Source organism: Mustela erminea, chromosome X (genome assembly GCF_009829155.1).
Source record: "Mustela erminea isolate mMusErm1 chromosome X, mMusErm1.Pri, whole genome shotgun sequence".
NCBI lineage: Eukaryota > Metazoa > Chordata > Mammalia > Carnivora > Mustelidae > Mustela > Mustela erminea.
Window position 1 is genome coordinate 14,935,181 of NC_045635.1, and position 8,173 is coordinate 14,943,353.

General features: G+C 47.5%; 1 protein-coding gene across 6 annotated transcripts in view; it reads right to left on the reverse strand.

Moving 5' to 3' along the window:
- The window catches only part of ADGRG2 (adhesion G protein-coupled receptor G2), a 137,555-nt gene extending 129,808 nt beyond the window's left edge, over window positions 1-7,747 (reverse strand). For all 6 annotated transcript variants that reach the window (XM_032331421.1, XM_032331419.1, XM_032331420.1 and 3 more), the window contains exon 1: window positions 7,577-7,747. The gene's annotated coding sequence lies outside the window, so the exon portion shown is untranslated. The remainder of the gene's footprint in view (window positions 1-7,576) is intronic.
- Window positions 7,748-8,173: the final 426 nt, after the last annotated feature.

An 8,173-nucleotide genomic window follows, 5' to 3' on the forward strand; every position in this document is an offset into this window, starting at 1 on the left:
GGTTCCGTGCATCACAGGATATTTAACAACATCCTGGCCCCTACCCACCAGATGTCCGAAGCACCCCCACCTCTGCCAGTCACAACAGGCAAAATTCGCCAAATGTCTCCAGTAGGGCAAAATCGGCCCTGGTGAAGAACCCCTCCTTAACGGGGCACTTGGGTGGCTCAGTGGGTAAAAGCCTCTGCCTTTGGCTCAGGTCATGATCCCAGGGTCCTGGGATCGGGCTCTCTGCTCAGCAGGGAGTCCGCTTCCCCCACCCCTCTCTGCCTACTTGTGATCTCTGTCTGTCAAATAAATAAATAAAAATCTTTAGGGGGAAAAAAAAAAAGGCTCCGTAAGAGAATAAAGGCCATAAACATGACGTGTTGATAAAAGTTAGGAACTGTGTATGCTCCCTGTTGCCATGAGCACTGTGTAGGCTCTGAAATCACATGGTTGGTGTTCAAAGCCTACATCCATTAGTTACCTTTTGTATGTCCTTGGCCAAGTTACTTAACCTCTGTGCCTCGGTTTCCTCATCTGTAAAAATGATAGCAGCACGTGCCTCAAGTTGGAAGGATTAAATGAGGGAATATGTGTAAAGCAGGAAGACCAGTGCCTGCTCATTAAATATTAGCTATTAGCTATCCTTATTACCATCGAAGAATCAGAAATGCAGTAGACACCAGATGTCTGTTGATTAACGAACAGCTTATTTTAGAATCTACTCCATCCTTAACCAACAGAAAGTGCTATACTAAAATGGAACAGAAAAGCAGAGAGTACACTGAAACGCGCTTAGGATTAGTGTCCTGATTTCTTCAAGCTTCCAGGCAGCCTCATTCATCCGGTGGACCAATACTTACTGAGCACCTACCATATCCCCCATTCTAGGTCCTGAGAACACAGCACTGAGCAAGACACACAAAATCCTCGCTCTCTGGGAATTTATATTCCAGCAGGGGAAAGACGACAAGGAATCCGTGGACCAATAATTAAATGACACAATTGCAGATAACAAGTCGTTGGGGAGAAAACAAAAGCAGGATGTGGGGATGGCCATTCACAGACCATTCACAGCAGTTAGCAGGGAATGTTGTTTTGGAAGGATGGCAACAAATTATATGAACATTTGACGTAATGGTGCTCTGTAAGGGCAGCACAGCAAACGCGCCCGTATGTTTGGGGGAAGTGTGAGAATGGGGGTGAAGGCCACATAGGGCCTCGGAGGCTACAGTGAGGAACCGGGGTCTTATTTGAAGTGTGGTGGAGGTTATTAGAGGGTTTGGGGCAGTGGGTTTCCAGAGGCTGCATTTGCAAGCTGTTCTTTGGGGTCAAGGGTGGATGCTGGTTTAGAGGCGACGCAGTAATTCAACAGTGAAATGTCTCACTTTGCAGCACAGCAGGACCTAATATGAAATAAATCTGTCTAGGACACCGGGCAGCAGTCGGGGGTTTAGACACTAAAGGGAAGGTTTATAAACCAGAGTTTTATGAAAGAGTGGTTGCATCCCTTTACAGGGAAATGATCATCATTTTTAGATGAAATAGAACAGACGGAAGAAAAATGAAACTGTCAGAGTACACTGCACGAAGCCAAAATGCATAAGACTTTGTAAGATCCTATTTCAGTCTTATATAGGTAGGTTCATACTAGGTTGAGATGTAAAATGTACTTCTCACTATGGATGGCGGGCAAGAAAGTTTGAAAACACTACCAAAAGTTAGCTTATTTATTCATAAGTAGGTTATATAATCTGTCCCTTTATTTTCTCCCTTTCTTGCTGTACCTGGCATCCTCCCAAATGAGGACATTATAAAAAGCTCCAAAGGTAGTATCTTCATAGTCTAAATGAAACAACTGACTTGTATTACACTTTAACCTTCTCCTCCAGGGAGATCAAAATATGACCCTCTGTAGAAGCTGGGAAGAGTGACTCACCTCTAAACTGTTAGGCTTTTTCAATGGAAAAAAAGAATCTAAGCAGACCACGAAATTTTAAAATTAAACTTGAGACGTTTAGAAGCTCCAAATGCAAAGAAACTTCCTGACAATAGTAAGAATAAGGACCAGAACATTAGAGCAAGCACAATACCCAGTAGGAAAGCATCAGACTCATTCCCACCCAAATCAGATACTCCTCAACAGTGCCCTAGAAGGAAGCCTAGCCACTAAGGCAAGCAAGTAAAATGAAAGAAAATATGGAGAGTGGGGAGGGGAAATGCCTGTATTGTTTCATTTCCAGAAAGTTTGATTGTCTACCTTAGAAATCCAAGAAAACTCACTAGAAGAACTTTGAACTAATAAAAATTCAGTAGCATGGCTTGAATATGGATGGACCTACGAAAAAATAAATAACCTTTCTATACAAGAGTACTGGCAGTGTAAAATGAAATGGGAATAAATGATAACAATTTCTTTTTTTTTAAAGATTTTATTTATTTATTTGACAGAGACCACAAGTAGCAGAGAGAGAGAGAGAGAGAGAGAGAGAAGCAGGCTCCCTGCTGAGCAGAGAGCCCAATGCGGGACTCGATCCCAGGACCCTGAGATCATGACCTGAGCTGAAGGCAGCGGCTTAACCCACTGAGCCACCCAGGCGCCCAATGATAACAATTTCTAAAAGCAATAAAAAGTATACCCACAAAACAATCTAGGAATTCACCTTGCAAGAATGTGTAAGACCTACAATGTAGTATAGGCATGAGGCCAGACATACAGATGAATGAAACAGAACAGAATTCAAAAATAAATGCACACAGGGGCGCCTGGGTGGCTCAGTCAGTTAAGCGTCCGACTCTTGATTTGGGCTCAGGTCATGATCTCAGAGTTGTGAGATCGAGCCCCATGTCAGGCTGCACTGGGCGTGGAGGCCGCTTAAAATGCTCTTCTCTCTCGCCCTCTCTCCCTCTCTCTCCTCCCCTCTCTATCACACCACATCCCCTCCCCTACCCCGTCTCTAAAATAAATACATAAACAAACAAACCCACACATGTACAGTCAATTAATTTTTGACAAAGGGACCAAGGGAATATAAGGAGTAAAGTATGGTCTTTTCAACAAATCGTATTGGAAGGACTGGCTATCTATATGAACAAAAGTGAATCTTGACCCACACAAAAGTTAACCGAAATAAAGCCATAAAAAGATAAAACAATAAAATGTCCAGAAAAAATCCTGGTAAAGGTGAAGTAGATAAAGATTTATCAGGTTACTAAAACTGCTATCTATAGAAGGAACAAAACCTGATAAATTAGACTTTATCAAATTGAAATCTTCTACTCTGGGGCACCTGGGTGGCTCAATGGGTTAAGCCTCTGCCTTTGGCTCAGGTCATGATCTCAGGGTCCTGGGAATGAGTCCCGCATCGGACTCTCTGCTCAGCAGGAAGCCTGCTTCCTCCTCTCTCTGCCTGCCTCTCTGCCTACTTGTGATCTCTACCTGTCAAATAAATAAATAAAATCTTCAAAAAAAAAAAAAAAAAGATCAAAGCTATTCTTATTTAAAAAAAAAAGAAATCTTATACTTGTCAAAAAAACATCATTAATTCCACTTTTATGATGTATAAGTCAAATAAAATATTCAAACTCATAGAAACAAAGGGTAGGATGGTGGTTGCCGGGGGCTGGGGGAGGGGGAAATAGGAAGTTAGCATTCAATGGGCATAAAGCTTCAGCTATGCACAATGAATCCATTCTACTAGATCGGCCGCTTGCCATGACAACTATAGTGAACAGTCCTCTACTATACACTTAAAAATTTAAGAGCATAGCTCTCAAGTTAAGAGTTCTCACATCACAAAAAGAAAATGCAAAAGCAAGCCACAGACTTAAAGAAAATGTTTGCAATAGATATCTGACCTGTATCCAGATATATGATATATGCAGAGCTCTTGTGACTCACTCAGCCAATACAATCTAGAAAAACAGACATTTCATAAGATATACAAATGACCAAAAAGCACATGAAAAGATGCTCAACATCCCTAGTCATTAGGGAAGTGCAAACTGAAACCACAGAGCGCGGCCACCACAAACCCACTGGAACGGCTAAGACAAAAATCAAACTGACTATACCAAGTGCCGGCGGTGAGCAGCCCAAGCAGCTGGACCTCTCATACATGGCCGGTGGCGGCACGCTGGCATGTAGCCGCTTGGGGAAAGTCTGGCCATTTCTTACAAAGTTAGATTTACCATATAACCCAGTGGCAATCCTATTTGGAGGTATTTACCTGAATGAAAGTGTATGTTCACACAGGAAGCTGTCTGTGAACGTTCACAGTGGCCCTATCCATAAGCACAGAAAGTCAGGGAATGGATAAACTGTGGAATAGTACTCAGCAATAAAAAGGCAAATTACTGATTCACGGGACACTGAGAAATCTCAAATGCATTACATGAGGTGAAAGAAGCCACGCTCAGAAGGCCAAATCATTTATGAATCCAGTCGCTGGGCATTCTGGAAAAGATAAAGTTACAGCAACAGAAAGTAAATCAATGGTTGCCAGGGGCTGAGTATGGTGGAGGCGGCTGACTACAGAGGGGTCAAAAAGGAATTTTCTGGAGTGACCAAATTCTTCTGTCTTGCTATGGTGCTCATTAGATGGCCATATGAATCTGTCAAAACTTTTAAAACTGTACACAAAGATGATGAATATTATTATACGTAAATTATGCCTCAATCTCAAAAACATGGAGTCAACTCAAGAATTAATTAAGTAGATTTATAAAATGGAACAGAGTGTTCAGAGACTCTTACTTGATTGAGAGAATTTATTTTAATTTTTACCAAATGTTGAGCCCATTTCTTAATTTCCAGTGCCCCCCCACCTCATACCATGTTCCCAAAACAAGTTCCATGTGGATTAAAGACCCACATATTTTAAAAACCATACACATTTTATTTATTTATTTTTAAGATTTTATTTGTTTATTTGACAGACAGAGATCACAAGTAGGCAGGCAGAGAGGCAGGCAGAGAGAGTGGAGAAAGCAGGCTCCCCGTTGAGCAGAGAGCCCGATGCGGGGCTCGACCCAGGACCCCGGGATCATGACCTGAGCCGAAGGCAGAGACTTTAACCCACTGAGCCACCCAGGCGCCCCACCATACACATTTTAAAAGAATTTTTTGCCCTCTATCTTGGGGTAGGGAAGGCCTTTCTCAGCAAGGCCTCAAAACCAGTTCCTAGGTTTTGGCTAAAGGCAGAATCTCTTTTCTAGCTTCCAAATTATTAACATCACGGAAACACATTCTCTGCCCACCCTTTTTTTTTTTTTTTTTTTTTTTTTTGTTAAGGGTGCTCTTCCCAACTTGTAGGGAGTATCTGAAAGGGACTTGGCACTCTCAGGCAGCAAAATGGAAAAATGTGTTTGTCAGTTTCTTGTGAGCAGTGAAAGCACCAGGAACCTACATAGTGATGCCCCCCTCGGAGTCCTAAGTCAGACTCAGCCACGCCACAACCACACCAGAGCCCCTGGAACCAACACGTAGGCCACACAAAAGCAGCTTCTTAACCAGCTCCCTAACACCTGAGCAAACTTGCTTTGCCATTTCTGGAAGGCTGTTCATGGTACTAAAAACACAGCAGCTCTCTTTTCCCTGCCCAACCTGCCAATGAAATTCCAGTTCTCAAGATGTTTTCTCCCCCTGAACAAAATCATATCCATAATTAAAGTTCAGCTTCTTTTTCTTTTCTGTGTTTCCAACCTCTAGAAAATCAAACACACCTGGAGTCTGTGGGCAAGAATTACTCACACGGAAAACACGCTGCGTTCCTTCAGTGTTTGTCTATAGCAGAATCTACTCTATCCCCCTTGTAAGGAAAGTCACCTTGCAGGGATGTGGGAATGTAAAAGCGGTGGGAATCCGATCAGGGCCTGGCATCGCGCTGAGGCCCTGTAAAACAATACCCCTGAACAGCTACAAAATTTGGCCACTTTTTGTTTTCTAGATTTGCATTTGAGATGTGAAAGCAGCCAAACCAAGCAATGTCCAGCTCGTTTCAGATCTTAACTAAGCAAAACTCTGAGACACTAAACAGGTCTCCCCAAATATTTTGGGAATAACATGTATTTTGTCACTTAATTTACAAATTATTATGAGGTCGAACTTAAAACTGTATTGCCTATTAATAACAAAGCTCTTAATAAACCATTAATTATTAATATTAATAAAGCAATACATATTGGCTTACGATGTATAACTGAGGTTACACTCCCAGGCTTATCTCTTAAAATAGCCAAAGAGAAAGGAAGAAAGACGGGAGGAACAGCAACATTCGGCTAGACTTCGGCTTAATAAAGCTTCACTCTCCATCACCCACCAGCTCCCAACCCTGATCAAAGAAACAAGTGCTACTTCCGCCAACGGGGACTATTAGGATTCACTACATAATTTGTGAGCCCCAGGGCAGAATGAAAATGCGAAGCCCCTCGCTCAAAAAATGAGTAAGAATTTCAACAGTGACAGCAAAGCGTGAAGACCAAAATACAGGTTGTATGCCCACGAAGCCAGCTCGACCAACAGATAATGTATCTGGGTAGTAAGTTAGTAAGAAAAGTAAAGCACTTAGCTTCCTAACGCGTAGCTATCATTTTCATGTGTGTGTGTGTTTGGGGTGGAGCTGGGACTGGTAAAGTCTTGGGACCTCTTCCCCCTGTCTCTCACTTTCTTAGGTTTTCAGCCTGTTGGCTGAAAAAAGTACTTCTGCTGTGCCTACCGTAGAAAATGTGGTCCATGGAGCACAAGCATCAGCATCACGTGGGGGCTTGTTAGAAATGCAGGCTGTCGGGTCCCACCCCAGACCTACCGAATCAGAATCTGCAGTTTAGCAAGACTCCCAAGGGATTCGTGGAGAGTACAAACTAAGAAGTGTCACTATCCTGGCAGCCACGGAAAACCTCTGCCTCCTGCCTCATCTGACGCGGGCAAAGCCCGTCTCCTCCTCACCTTGTATATAGTTCTGGAGTCTCGAAAGGGCGAGTCCCAGCCGGAAAGAGCTCGCCCGAGACCTCCAGCCTCCTCCTTGCTCCCCATGCTCACCCCCAGGCTTCGAGCTGCAGCTCCATCCCGCCGCGCCCCCGGCCCCCGCCACCTGCTCTGGGTCCCGCCAGACGGCGGGGAGCCGAGCCGTCTGGGGCCCGCGGCGCGTTCGCGCTCCGCAAGCTCCAACGCACCCCACGGCCGGAGCGGTAAACGGAGTCCCCCAAGGGTCCGGTTTCGAGGGCCGTCCGCGCAAACGAGACGCGGGAGTCCGTCTCCCGGAGGGGCGGGGAGAGTTGGAGTCCGCTTGAAGCTTTTGGATACACACGCCGTCCCCCTCACCCCTCCGAGAACGCGTCGCCGGAGCCCCCTCTCCCGTGGCGCGCGTTCTCCCACGGTCGGGGTGCCGGCCCCCGGGGCTCGGCCTCTGCCTCACAGGGCGGCCCCGGCTCCGACTCAGAGCCGCAGCGGGGCGGAGGGAGCGTTCGCCCCGCTGTCCCGTCGCCCTCCAGGTCCAGGCGCTCCGCCCGAGCCGCCCGCGCCCGCCACCGGCTCCCGGGCTGGGTCTGAGCAGCCCGGGGGAACAGCCTCATGCCGGCGCTGCGCGCTTACCTGCCAATCCCGGCAGACCCGCTGGCCGCTGGCGCCCTCCGGCCCTCCTTTTCCCTCCGGCCGCGTCCCTCCCCCTTCCCGCGGGCTGGGCGCCGCCCCCGCCGCTCCGGGACCGCTCGCCCGCCTGCTCTCCAGCAGCCCAGCGCGGCGTGGCGCGTCCGGCGCTCGGCGGCGGCGAGGCTGGGCGCGGAGGCTGGACTCGGAGGTGGGGAGCGGGCGGGGCGCCGAGGGGAGGAGGGTGTGAGCCAGTGGCGCGGCCGGCCGAAGCCCGGCGGGGAGCTCGGGGCAGGGGGGCGGGGAGAGAATCGCGGCCCGCGGGCTGGGCGGTCCACCCCACCCCTGCAGAGGCCCCCGCGACGCTTCGGGACTCTCCGGACCGCGCGACCCTCGGGTGCCCCGCGGCGGGTCCGGCGCGCTCCTTGGAGACCCCCCCAAACCTCCAAACCCATCCTCTCACCTTTAGGGGTCGCCCTGGTACCCAAATGCCTGGTTCACTGTTTTCGGCACCGTGCACTGTGATGGATGGGAGCCCCAGGTCTCCCCTCTGCCACAGGATTCCCAATGCAGAGATCCACTGGAGGGGGACTCGGAGAGATC